At 35.5% G+C, this 14677-nt stretch overlaps 1 protein-coding gene across 1 annotated transcript in view; it reads right to left on the bottom strand.

The window, feature by feature from the left end:
- Dh44-R1 (Diuretic hormone 44 receptor 1) overlaps window positions 1–14677 on the bottom strand; it is a 1227197-nt gene that overhangs the window by 1149112 nt on the left and 63408 nt on the right. The window contains exon 2 of the mRNA XM_069844580.1: window positions 6600–6631. The gene's annotated coding sequence lies outside the window, so the exon portion shown is untranslated. The remainder of the gene's footprint in view (window positions 1–6599; window positions 6632–14677) is intronic.

The following is a 14677-nucleotide window of genomic DNA, read 5'->3' as shown; positions in this document are numbered from 1 at the left end:
TTTAACTGAAGTTTGTCTGTGGAGAGAACGCGAGACATCGAATAGCCGGCAATACAGGAAATGTTCCAAATATCCGAAACACATAACGACAGACCGATTTAAACTTTCAGTAATTTAATTATAATTCCCAACTCTGAACATTTCCAAATGACAGACGCACAACCAACTCAATTACAATGCTTCCTCACTCACTGCAGAACGAGTTCAGGTGGCTCGTAGCTCAATAAAACAACGCCACTCTTACTTGGCCGAAAATTACAAACTTGTCTTTCCCTCTGGAATCAGCAGAGGTTTAAAGTTCTTGACGTTAATTTTTCGTAATACTTTGTCTTTCTGTAATTTTGCATATGCCTCGTCTCTTACAGTATTTCGTTCTCTTGTGAAATTTTCTCACTTCAAACATTCTTATATAATCATTTATACATCTTCTTAACAAATAAAACATCACTATTCTACTACAACTATCCGTTTAATCTCCCACCTAATCGTTGAATATATTCACTCATTCACCACATATCAATCTACACTTAAACCTGAACATCCATCCACACAACTCATACACATGTATATCCACTCATGTACGAGTATATATTTGTTCAATCATTCACAATCTATCAATCCACCTATAAATCTACACATCTTATACTCATCCACATATGCAGTCTTTCATATCTATTCTCTTGCCAATTCACTCATTCACCATCTTTAAATACACCTATACACATTCACTCATACATATATTCACTCACATATTCACCATGTACCCACTTACCAATTCATTCACTCATGCTCCATCTATTTAATTTTTTAAGGTGACATGTATTTATCTAGCCTGACGAGTTTACTTCCTTGGTTTGAATTGTAAATTATTTAAAAATAGCGTGTAAGAGGGCCTTAGACTAGAAATGTTTAGTTTAAATGTAGTTCTGTTTATAAGTATGCATAAGAATGCAATTATTTGACTTATTTGAACTGTTGTATCAGTGAAGCGAGGTGAGTCAGTGAAGTTATGGTTTTACAGTGCAGTGAACAGTTCCGATCAGTGATAATTTATAGCGTCAATGAAATGTGTTCTATAGTGTCAGTGAAATGTGTTACAGAGTGTCAGTGAAATGTGTGCTAAAGTGTCAGTGAAATGCGTCATAGTGCCACTACAGGGAATGAGATGAGAGTAAAGTGAAAGACTATTGAAACTTATGTAGGACCTATACATAATTATGTAGGCTGTGTTATAAAATTAGGTGTTTTATTTTATGTTTTATTATTATTGTGTTAAATTGTATTGTGTATTCTTATTGTATTGTGTATAAAATTGTATATGTGTTGTAAATTGTATTATGTATTGTAAATTTTATTGTGTATTGCTTATCATTTTAACTGTGTATTGTTAATATTGTATATACCACTGCCACCGGGTGCTTGCCCACTTGCAGTGTAAATAAATACATACATATCCATATTCCCATACACCCATACATTCACTCATACATATATATTCATTCACTCACTCATTCATCATCTATCCATTCACAAATCGATTTATTTACTCAATCACTATCTATCAATCCATTCATACTACCCATTGCCTCGCTTCCACCCATCTTGCAATAGTTCAGTATTGAGGGATTTCTCCCCCACCAGCTTCTTGTAAAGACCTAAAGCACTGACTTGCACTTTTTTTCTCTCGCAACTTGGATTTTATGAAGCACCTTTTTTGTACCTATTGAACAATTTTTAGGGCTGTAGTACTTACTACAAATTATAAATAGTGACATTATTTACCAAACATGATTCTTCAATTTAGACTACAGTTGACATTTTTGCGTATTTCCAAATTATTAGCAAAATTGAAGATTTGTATTGTATATTTTTAGAAAATTTAACTCTTCAATTTGGACTACATTTTATATTTTTGCATATTTACAAATTATTAGCAAAATTGAAGGTTTTTATTATATATTTCTACAAAATTCGATTCTTCAATTTCGAATACAATTGGCATTTTGGATATTTCCAAATTATTAGTAAAACTGAAAGTTTTTATTATATATTTTTACAAAATTCGATTCTTCAATTTGGAATAGAGTTGAGATTTCGGATATTTCCAAATTATTAGCAAAACTGATTTTTATTATATATTTTTACAAAATTCGATTCTTCAATTTGGAATACAGTTGATATTTTGGATATTTCCGAATTATTACCAAAACTGAAGGTTATTATTATATATTTTTACAAAATTCGATTCTCCAATTTGGAATAGAGTTGAGATTTCGGATATTTCCAAATTATTAGCAAAACTGATTTTTATTATATATTTTTACAAAATTCGATTCTTCAATTTGGAATACAGTTGATATTTTGGATATTTCCGAATTATTACCAAAACTGAAGGTTATTATTATATATTTTTACAAAATTCGATTCTCCAATTTGGAATACAGTTGACATTTTGGATATTTCCAAATTATTAGCAAAACTGAAGATTTTTATTTTATAGTTTTACAAAATTTGACTCTTCAATTTAGACTGTAGTCGACATTTTTGCTAATTTACAAATTATTAACAAAATTGAACATTTTTATTATATATTTTTAGAAAATTTAACTTTTCAATTTAAACTACAGTTGAATTTTTTTGCATATTTCTGTCTATTGTAATGATAGAAATATGCAAAATTGTCAACTGTAGTCTAAATTGAAAAATCAAATTTTGTAAACAGAATTATCATAAAAATCGTCAATTTTGTTAATAATTTGTCCACGTCTGTACTTATCGAATGCCCTGGTATATTGAACTTCAAAAATAAAACAAAAAATGTCTCAGCACTCAGGAGGATACATTCACTCATTCAGTTTTTATTCGTTTACCCATGCACATACATATTCACTCATATATATATATATATATATATATATATATATCCATTCACTCTTTCACCCACTGTCAACCTACACAGCCAAATCATCTATATATTCACTAATTCATTAATTCATCACCTATAAATTCAAACACAGACACTTTCACCCACATATACATTCATTCACCCATACATTCAGTAATTTACCATTTATATAACTCTTTTGTTTATTCAACTGTATTTTTCGTCCTTCCATGCACCTATCCACTCGTCCATTTATTCACATATCAATCCATACGTCCAATTGCTTATTCGGTCAATAACTCCATCCACCCATCCATCCATCACGTCATTCCTTATTCTTCACACCTTTCTCTTCCTCGCGCTTGCAATAAATACATTCACTGAAGATTTTGCACTCATTACTACAGTATTGTTGATCCATGTAATCATTTCCCTATATTTTCCTTGTTCAAACATCATTTGTGTACTATTAATGCATTCTATATCTTATTATTAGTTGTGTATTAGTTTTATGAAATAACTTTTGTATGGGACGTTTCTGATGATAGGAAGATTTGAGCTCAAGTATCGGCCTCAGAAGTCGCCACGAAACACTTGTAGTCGCTCTCGCCATTTATATTCCCGTCACATTGTACACCTTTGCTACTTAACCCCGGCAATCCGGCGATCTGTCACTCTATCCCGACAACCTGTTGATGGACATCGTCGCTTCATACGCGTAGTACTCACGTTTAATATCAGCCCACTGCTGGCTTCAATAGCTAACGGATTTCATCATGTTTCTGTTCAATGCTTTGTCGATACATTTCACAATTTCAAATTAAATCGTAAAACTTACAAACATGGATATTGTGGATTGCAACGTCAAAAATGTTGTAATAATGGGAACAATAAAATATTACACATGTATTGTCCCTAATTTATTTTGTTTGCTTTTTTATTCCATATGTATTAGAAATAGCCAAATAACAATTTCTTTATATTTATATGAGGGAATTAATAGATAAATAAAGAAATAAATAGACACACAAACAAATAAGTAAGTTAGTAAATAAATCACACAAGTCAAGAGAGACGTAACCTCTTATTAAATGCTTTCTTTACTTTAGAGCTTTACGCGTAAGAGAACAAGTCTTTAATTCTTTACTCCCATTATTGTAATGTTTTATATTTCCTTTGCGTCCGCCGAGTTAGCTGTGGCAGAACGTCTGCCTCCAGACTAGCCGGTGACCGGGCTCGATTCCCGGCGGGGTCAGAAATTTCCATGAGAGAGCGCGGTGCACAACTTCTAATCACTAGATTGTGCACCAATTAGTTCCAAATCTCTCCGCAGTGATGTGAAGAGAAGGCATATGTCACTGTTGATACTCGTAGTTATTCGTCCGTCGTATGGAGACGTTAAGCCTGGCGGTCCCATTGGTGCTATTCGACAGGAGTAGGCTACATGCCGGCACTGGGTTTCCCCTTCTCCCTTCCTCCTCCTCCTCCTCCCCCTCATCACCATCATCATCATCACTCATTCCATACAAAACGCTTACACTCACCCTAGTACACGACATAACTCTCCACAGTTACGTATCATGCATAGCGTGGCCAGCCGAAGTGGTGTGCAACTAGAAAAATGTGTCACAGTCCCGTCATCTATCCGCAATATGCGAAATCACGTAAAGTGAAGTGAATAGGCATTGGACGCACACACATACACACATACATACATGCACACATACATACATACATACATGCACACATACATACATACACACATACATACACGCATACATACACATACATACATGCACACATACATACACACATACATACAGTAGCGTGCAAATTAATCTCAACACGACATATTTTTACATTTTCTATCATTTTTGGTCTCACAGCTGCTCACACCGCTTTAATTGACATCTGTAGCACGTGTAATTCCATTGTTGCAGGTCTGTCATTATTTTTTTTATAATATGTGACATTTTGCCTGTCGTTTTGTACTTATAAGCATTTTAGTTGTGTTGAAGACTTAATACTGCAATCCTGTGTACATTCTGTCGTCTTCACAAATGGATACAACTCCACGAAAACGGTCTAAAATTATAACATTAGCAGAGCATTCTTCTATGATACAGAGGCAAATTGCTGCAGAATGTCACATCGGTTTGGCTACTGTTAATTCGATCATAAAACGATACAGGGAGACTGGATCCATCACACCCCAGAAAAAAGGAAACTGTGGCCGGAAAAGGAAGACTTCACCTGGAGATGATCGTTTAATTGTCAGGAAAAGTAAATTAAATCCTAGACTAACTGCTGTCGACTTAACCCGCGAGTTAATGGCTACCACTGGGGCGAATATTCACATCACAACAGTGCGGCGTAGGCTTTCGGAAGCTGGACGAAGGGCTCGTAAGCCTATTAAGAAGCAACTGCTAACCCCTGTTATGTGCAAAAAACGCTTAATGTGGGCAAAATTACATCAACACTGGACAGTGAATGACTGGAAGAATGTACTTTTTTCCGACGAGTCTCATTTCGAGGTCCACGGCCCCCGTGTTTCTTACGTACGGAAAGGATCCGAAAAAGTAACAGCAGCTCATCTCCAACAAGCACCCAAATACCCCCCTAAAGTAATGTTTTGGGGTTGTTTTACACATGAAGGGCCTGGAGCATGAATACCTATCAAGGGAATGATGAATTCTGACAAATATATTCACTTATTGGAAACCAGAATCGTACCCCAGCTGCGAAAATCATTTCCGGATGGCAGAGATGTGTTCCAACAAGACCTGGCACCATGCCATACGTCTCGAAAAACTACAGAATTCTTCAACAAGAAGAATATTCAGGTACTCCCCTGGCCAGGCAACTCACCCCACATCAACCCCATTGAGAACTTGTGGTCAATTTGCAAAAGAAGAATGCAAAAAATGGATTGTTCTACAAAGGAGAAGATGATTTCTGCCCTCATTGGTGTATGGTTTCGCGATGAAGAAATGAAGAATATATGTGGGAAATTAGTGGACTCCATGCCAAATCGTCTCAAAGCTGTTATTAGGAACAAGGGAGGCCACATAGATTACTGAGGTATGTCTTAGATCATTTTTTTATCCCGTTTGAGTGTTTTTGCATAAGTAATTACGTTGTTCGGATTAATTTGCACGCTACTGTACATACATACACACACATACACACATACATACATACATACATCCTTTCCAAAGATACAAGTCTTATTTCATTACTCCTATTATCTTAATAATTTGTATTTCCTTTGTATTATTCAATGAACTATTTAAATAACTAAATTATCTTAGATTATAAATAAATATGTTAAATATAAATAAAATGTCTGACTAGATATTTTCTGATTTAACGTATGCGCCTACTCAATATAATTAAAACACGCACTGAAATGTTAATGACATTGCTTGGGAATACTATTTTTGTCTCAGTCGAAACCCTTCTCATATTTGTGTGTTCCCCTGTTCCAAATATAATATCTATCTAAACTTTTGAAGCAGAAAACGCGTTCTTAAAAAAATTCAAACAAAATATTTTATTTGTGTAATTGCGTAATTCTCAAAATAATTTCCTACTTTTTAAAATGGAAAGAATTATGTTACGGTAAGTGAAAAGTTTGATAAACGTAGTCACATGATTTAAGGAAATCGAGTCTCTAAAATGGAGATTCTAACTAATACATTAATTGGTGTCCTACCTGTGGCTTCTTCATCTTTCGACTTCAACATCCTGCAACAAAAATGAGAAATTTTCTGTCAGTGCAGCACAAATCTGACAGAGGACCAATTTAAAAAGTAAACAATCATGAACACATTTCATATACCATTCTTTTATCTTTTCTCCGAATTATATTTATTCGAATTATTATACCAGTATCAAAAATTTCGTTAAATGATCTGGCACGAATTAAAGAAAATATATATGTTGTGTGAAACGAAAGTTATTTGTCATATGAAATCCATTATTCAATTTGGAAATGATTGCTATGTTTCCTTTATATTTATTTATTTTTAAGTAGGTTATTTTACGACGCTTTGTCAACATCTCAGGTTATTTGGCGTGTGAATGAGATGAACGTGATAATGCCGGTGAATGAGTCCGGGGTCCAGCACCGAAAGTTACCCAGCATTTGTTCATATTGGGTTGAGGGAAACCCCCACAAAAAAACCTTAACCAAGTAACTTTCCCCGACAGGGAATCGAACCTGGGCCACCTAGTTTCGCGGCCAGACGCGCTAACCGTTACTCCACAGGTGTGGAATTTTATGTTGTGTGATTTAATCATGGATTAGGCCATTGTAAATAACAATCCTACAGTTATTTTCTGGTTTGTTTTATTTATTGTTTGGAGAAAGCTCTAGAAGAGATCATTATTGTTTTGAGTTATAATTGATGACAGAGTTGAAAAAGACATTATGTTCACTCCTGAACAGAGAATGGAGTTAATGAAAACAATTGACAGAATAACAAGATAGCCTACGTTTCATCGTCATCATCCACAGATTCCTAAATCATCACACCAATACAGAAATGTCAAACAACGCTTGGGCTATTCCATATGAAACCGATCAGTAAAAAACCTCGCATTTTTTATACTCTAATTTTTTCCCTACTTATACAAGGTGCTGAGGGGAGTGCATTTTCAAAAATATACTGTCGAAAGTCAAACGGTTTTCGTATTATTGAGCGACAAATTTAGCGTATTTTATAAAAACAAGCCTCTTCCAGCGCTCAGAACTCTGGAACCATTTACTGCAGAACATTGAACGAGAGCTTATTTTGAAGCTGATATTTATTAGGTTATGTTAAGAAGTAATCCTTATTTTTATTGTACACAGAGAGACAGATAATCTGATTTTACTTGCTTTTAGGTTTTTGGCCATTTGTAAAAATGTAAAAAAATATTGAGAAAAAAACTTGCATTATTAAGAGGGATTCGGCATTGTTTGCTTAGTGGTACGGCAATAAGTTTCGGGGGTATTAAATAAATTATTTTCACACGCCTATACTTGAACGGCGCAGTGCCGCACGCACTGGCCGAGAGCTGAAGATAAGCGAGCATTGGGCGTCATTTTACTCCTGTATTTATGAAAACTTGTGATAAAGCTAGCCCAGCTATGCGCTGCTAGACAACACATCACGTGTTTGTCTCCTGGCCTTGCTTGTCTCTGGCTAGCTCCCGTCTCATAGTCAGCTGGTTACTTCACGCGCGTACTATTTATTTTCTTTATTTGATGTTTTCAATACTTTCTTATCAACATAGCATCAGTAAAAAAGTATGTGTTTATTTGTAATTTCAATGCGGAATCTAACTATATACTTTTAAAATATTTTTTTCCTAGCCAAAGGAGTCTTAATGAGGAAAAATCTAAATTTCTCCATTTCCATAAAAAGTAAGAAAACCTGTTTATATGTCAATATAAACTTTAATATCTCAGCATCAAAATAAACCATGATTTTGATCATTGGGTGAAAGGGTTTCGGAGCTACAACAGTTTAAAGTTGCTAATTTTATTAAATACGATAAATTTAAATATTTTTAATTTAAACACTATGAAGTTCTGATGCCTCAAACTTTGCACAAAGCATTGTATCACAGTTCTCTACGTACAAAAAAAGTTTCAATGTATTTAGAAATTGTAAGGTCAATTTTCTCTATATTTCGGTCGATTTGAGATGGAATAGCTCGTTTAGTGTGCTTGACATGAAACGAAGTAGTCGTCCAAAATCGGCTATCGAAGAACATAATTCAACCGATGTAATTGCAAATACATATATCTGTAAGCTGTAAAAATACGGCACACTATGTGGCTCGAGGGCGTATTATTAGCAGAGAATTTATTCACTTTACGAAATACCGGGAAGTAAAGATCATAAATCACTGGGAACGACACTAAACCATCCTGCGGTTATGAACTTCACTTTAAATATTTACATCTGACTCTTCATCTTACAAAATTACTTCTCACATGGCACATGAATTTATCAAATGGCAAAGTAAACAGAGTGCAGACGTTTATATGAATGTGTTGAAGATCGCACATATACCTTTCCTCAAAACTGCGCTATTTCTCTAAAAAGAACGTCAGATGGTTACACCGCATTAATTAACTGATATTCTTAATATATTATTATTTTTATTGTTTAGTGTTTTATTTTACAACCTTTAATCAGTTCATATCGTTATCTAGCATCTGAAAGATGTGAAGATGATAATGCCAGCGAAATGAGTCCAGGGTCCAGCGCCGAAAGTTACCCGCATTTCCTCCTAATGGGTGAAGTAAAACTGCAGAAGAAACCTCAACCAGGGTTTGAACCCAGGTCCTCTCGTTTAACGAAGTTGTATCAACTGCAAAATTAGTAGCGTCCATGAAATTCATGACAGCGAAAGGTTATTTGACTGGACGAGTTTCACGATTAGCCAGGGAATTATCTAAGACAGGGCTGGGCACATCACGTGATTCTGAGAAATGAGCGCTGTGTGCTTTAAAGAGCGGGTCTTGCGAGCGCTCTGACGTATGCATACTGTACGTCATTCAGTGTCGGTGCAGTGGTGATTCTGCAGTATGATGGCGAACTTTGAAGACGGAGCTTCCGCTCATAGACTAAATCGTCCCGCTACTCCCAATGCTTTTAATGTATCATGGGAGGAGGAGTTCTTTTTGGTAGAGAGCAGTGGATTAACAAAGTGTTTAATTTGGCATAAAACACTCCAACTGATTAAGAAGTTCAATATCCAACGGCATTATTCTTTACAACATGCTACTGAATATGACAAATATGTTGATAATGAACGCCATAAATTAATACAACTTAAAGAAAATGTTTCTCAGGTACATTTTATTAGAGTATCTATTTGATATTTGCATTGCATTATAGGTTATTATACATTTAGTAATATATAATTTTAAATTATACAAGTATTGTGTTATATCACAGTATAGTATATTACAGTTCATGATATATCATATATAATATTATATATCATGAACTGTAATATACTATACTATGATATATCATAATATTTGTATAATTTAAAATTATATATTACTAAATGTACTATAATAACTTATAATGCAATATAAATATCGAATAAATACTCTAATATAATGTACCTAAGAAACATTTTCTTTAAGTTGTATTAATTTATGATCATATCATATCATATCATATATATCATATCATATATCACATCACATCACATCACATCATATCATATCATATATCACATCACACCACATCATATCATATCATATCATATCATATCATATCATATCATATCATATCATATCATATCATATCATATCATATCATATCATATCATATCATATCATATCATATCATATCATATCATATCATATCATATCATATCATATCATATATCATATCATATCACATCACATCACATCACATCATGTCATGTCATGTCATGTCATGTCATGTCATGTCATGTCATATCATATCATATCATATATCATATCATATCATATCTTATATATTAACAGAATGACAATAATGCACTTAGTGAATCCGCTATGAGAATTAGCTACAAAATTTGCCACGAAATTACAAAGGAATTCAAAACATTCAACGAAGGTAACTTCATCAAGCGATGTTTAATTATATTGGTAGATGAACTCTGTCCACAGCAAGTAGGGGAAGTGGAAGCCATACGCCTGTCTCGTAGAACCGTGGTGAGGAGATTGCAGTCTGTGCGTATGGGTTATGTAAATAAGCCTAATGATTTGTGTGTGTGCATAGAGCGAAGTTCATTTCATTAAATTAATAAGTGTTATAAATTCTGTGCTGTACAATGGATTGATGTAATATCCTTATAAAGTGTTATGTACTGACAGACTGAATGACTAGAACAACCGTGGCTCTTGTTACATTAATGCAGGGAAGGTAGCTGTAATGCGAGTCCGCCACTGCGTGAGCGTTCTGCTCCGGCTTGGAATTGAAGTGCCTTGCGGAGCGAGAGCAGCTCTGGCCGGCTAGACTGAGCCGCTCTGATGCCCGGCCCTGATCTAAGATTTGCCTTACATTTGAATAGAACCTAGGAAATAATGCACTCAGTAATCAGCCCAACAGGGATTGGACCCACGGCCGAATGCAGCCTCGGAGCGTCGGCTGAGTTGACTAACTCTTAAGCTACGCCTGTGTTTTCTTTCAAACTTCATGGATCATTTGATTGTAAAGGAGTCCCTTGGCTGCTGAATCATCATTCCGAAGTATAGTTGCGTATGTTGAAGTCGTCCATGAAGGAAAAAAATGTTTACGCCGATGAATTCAAAGAAATATAACATGTCCTTTAATCACTCCACTATTTCAATTTTTTTAACAGTTCTTTGAATATTTTAAGTATTTGGTCCTTCGTTGGGTCAGATGTTATGCTGTCTGCTTTTAAACAATGAAGTCTAATCAGCAGAGGCAGCTATATTACCATAATAGAGCAATCACGTAGTAGAAATGGTGAGAAGCTGAGTTGAAGCAGACAACATACTTAGACAAATACAAACCTCATTGATCTGTGGAGGATAGAATCACAGAAGCTCAGTTTCCTTGGTAAGTTGTCATCTAAGTAGAATTTATTAATACGTAACAAATAATTGCAAAATATGTATTATATAATTATGTAATAGTAACAAAATTGCACACAGGGAGTTAAAATGCTCTTTAATTAATTAAAAAATAGTATTATTTTAAGTGAAGATAAAGAAAAAGACGAATTTAATATAAACTATACATTAATATATACCAGTATAATTTTCAAGCAATTCCAAAGTTAATCAAGACATGAAGCACAATATGCCACAATATTATATTTCTTCATACTTGTCTTTCGAAGTTAAATTCCGTCGGAGTTCGGAAAGTATGGTTTTGTAGAATAACTCTTCTCGGGTTCTCAGCCAGATGATTTGGAGATTTGCCTCCAAGCTTTCGACGGCTAGCTCTGCCATCTTCTTCAGGGAATGAAGTGATGTGGGACCATGTCTAGCCGGTATATATGCAATAGTAGGGCTTCCCGCTGCGGCCAATCAGGAGCTAGTTCCTAGTCCCGACCGCCAGGCCCGTTCTGGTTGGTGGACGCGGTAGCCAATCAGGAGCTACTTGCTGGTCCCGACTGTCTGCCGTGTGCTGGTGGTCTAAGCGTATTGATGGCAGGTTTCCATGCTGTACTCAGCTGTCTCTGTTGAAATTATTGCCATCTAGCTGAATTTCGTTGGCATCCTTGATAACCAAGTCCCAGTAACCTGATGTCTTGTCCAAGATGGTGGTGGTGCCACAATAATAAATACAATAATAAAGTGAAAAGTTTACGTTAACACATTTTCTCATTTTTCTCAAAAATAACAAATTGTTAGATACATTATTTTTCCGGGAAAGGGTTCAAAGACGCTCTTATTATTCCGTAGAATCATACTTATAAACTATATTAACCTAAAAATTGCTACCCTAAGACACTCTTACAAGCCATTTTAAATTATTTTACAATTCAAACTAAAGGCTAAGTAAATATATGTCACTTTAACTTATGTAATGTAACGTACACTTTATGAACAAGTTTCTCAGTTATTTCTTAATCCCCTTAAGGAGAACAGCCCTCAAAGATCACTCCAGATAGATCATTTCAATCATCGAGGTGGATCGTTCCAATCATATATGTACACTTAGCCTAATTCGCCAACATTTTTGCTTTTCAAACAGACATATACTAAGGAAATATATGTAATTATATAAAAACCCGGACTCTATTCATATCAATGGTTTTGACTGTGTTAATAGTTGTAGTTGTAGGACAATGGAGGATTGTAATGCTATTTATGGTAAAATAATATTTGTAATCTGATGACAGTTGCAGCTACAGCAAAGTTTATAGAGTGAATGATAAAATGTTCTTTTGAGTTGTGATAATGATAAAATTTGTGGTAGAAATGATACTGATGGTTTCAGTACTCAGAATAAATTAGTGAGATGTGGTGGTGCAGAATTCAATTCTCAGCGGATAGCACATGTTTTGAAAGCTGCTATCTTACTGGTATGCGTTTCTAACAAAGTACAATTTACACTAGACTGAATTTACACTTCTTATCTGGTCGCAATGTTCCAATAATTAAAAAAATCCACGACAGTTACAGCCTGCTCCTTGCCTTACACGACGCAGTTACAACAGTGTTATTAACGCTAGATGTCACTTTATGGACAAAGTTTTAAAAACGCATCGCTGTCCACTCTTGCAGAAGTAATGTACTGTAGCCATATTTCACACATCCCAAGGAAGCTACGACGGCAAACACAACGCCAAGGCGGCCTTAATGGCATGACTTCACACCGGACCCCATCAAGTTGTGTGATGCAGTTCAAATGTTACAAAGACAGACGGGCATCATCTCCATTCCAGGCTCATGAGTGTGACCCATCACCGAAGATGCCGGACAGCAGCGTTCTAAATGTAAGCGTTTGACGTCACGAGAGTCGTCATGCTGCTTGGGAGTGGAAAGGGTGACCCCGCATTAATTTATGTCCCTGGATTTAATGTTTCCAGGAACACTGCTATAAATTTTGAAATGCAGTTTATGTTCCTCTACTGCTATGCAGTTACTCCTCTCTCCGTTTCGTGAGAGATTAACAGCTCCAAATACAGTAGGCTATATATAAATAGTTCCATGTTACCAAAAGGCGGCAGGTTTTCACGTTGAAACTCAGATTCAAATACCAGAGAATCGAACTGGAATTATGACGTAGCAGGAGGATAGCAATGGCAAAGGAACCTTCTAAAAGAAAAATGAGTTTCTTCCGAGGACCTCAGGAAAAGGAACTAGCGAAGTTGTTTGTGTGTAGTGTGGCATTATATGGGGCAGAAACATGGAAACTACGGCGAAGTGAAGATAAACTACTAGATTCATTTGAAATGTGGATATGGGTAAGAATGGAGAGTGTGAAATGGCTTTTCCTCTAGTTCCAGCTGATTTTAGATACGTATTGTTTAACGGAGGAAAATAGTTGACTTGCAGAGATTAGCGATTATTTAACTTCTTATAGTGCAAAGAAACATTTCTTTACATTGATAGCAACAGATTCAGGGGAAGTTCATTCTTGCATTGTTGTTTTCCCTTAACTTGTATTGGCAACACTGCTAATTATCGTCATCATTTCGTAATTTACCGGGCTACACTATGGTGATTGCGATAGTGTAAATGCCCCTTTGAGGACGAAGCATGTAGCAACAGGCCATTTTCCGCTCTGATTGAGGCTCGTACCTTTGTACAGTCTCAACGGTGCATTCTACGTTGAAAATTCAAGCACGTTAGATTGAAAACTACATATTTCTAACAACTTTCTCCTTTTCCCATTTTTCGTTATCTGTATTAATAACGGAGTTTGTCTATGTCGCCAGACTTTTGTATCACCCTGTACTATGTTGTATTAACAGCATTCCGTACTCACTTTCCTCACAGTAGATAGAATTATGTACCAATGCAGCTCCTAATTCAGCCGTGTCGAAAATGTGACTCGCGAGCACATTGTGGCTCGCAATGATAGCTATGCATTTCTCTTGCTTCCTATCTCCCCCAACCCCCACCCTCTCACTCACTGGAGTCAAACTCCGTTCCATTTGTATTTGTCTCTGACTTGCGAGTGGCGTATCGTCGCAATGTCTCTCTCGAAACCATATACCTCTACAAAAACGAAAGTTCCAAGTAGGATGTGAGGACGCATTTTTTTCCTGCCAATATGATGAGAATATTAAATGTATGATTTGTTCACAAATATT

Source organism: Periplaneta americana, chromosome 13 (genome assembly GCF_040183065.1).
Source record: "Periplaneta americana isolate PAMFEO1 chromosome 13, P.americana_PAMFEO1_priV1, whole genome shotgun sequence".
Classification (NCBI taxonomy): Eukaryota; Metazoa; Arthropoda; class Insecta; order Blattodea; family Blattidae; genus Periplaneta; species Periplaneta americana.
Note: the sequence above shows the minus strand (reverse complement) of the source record. Positions and strands in the feature narration are given on the sequence as shown.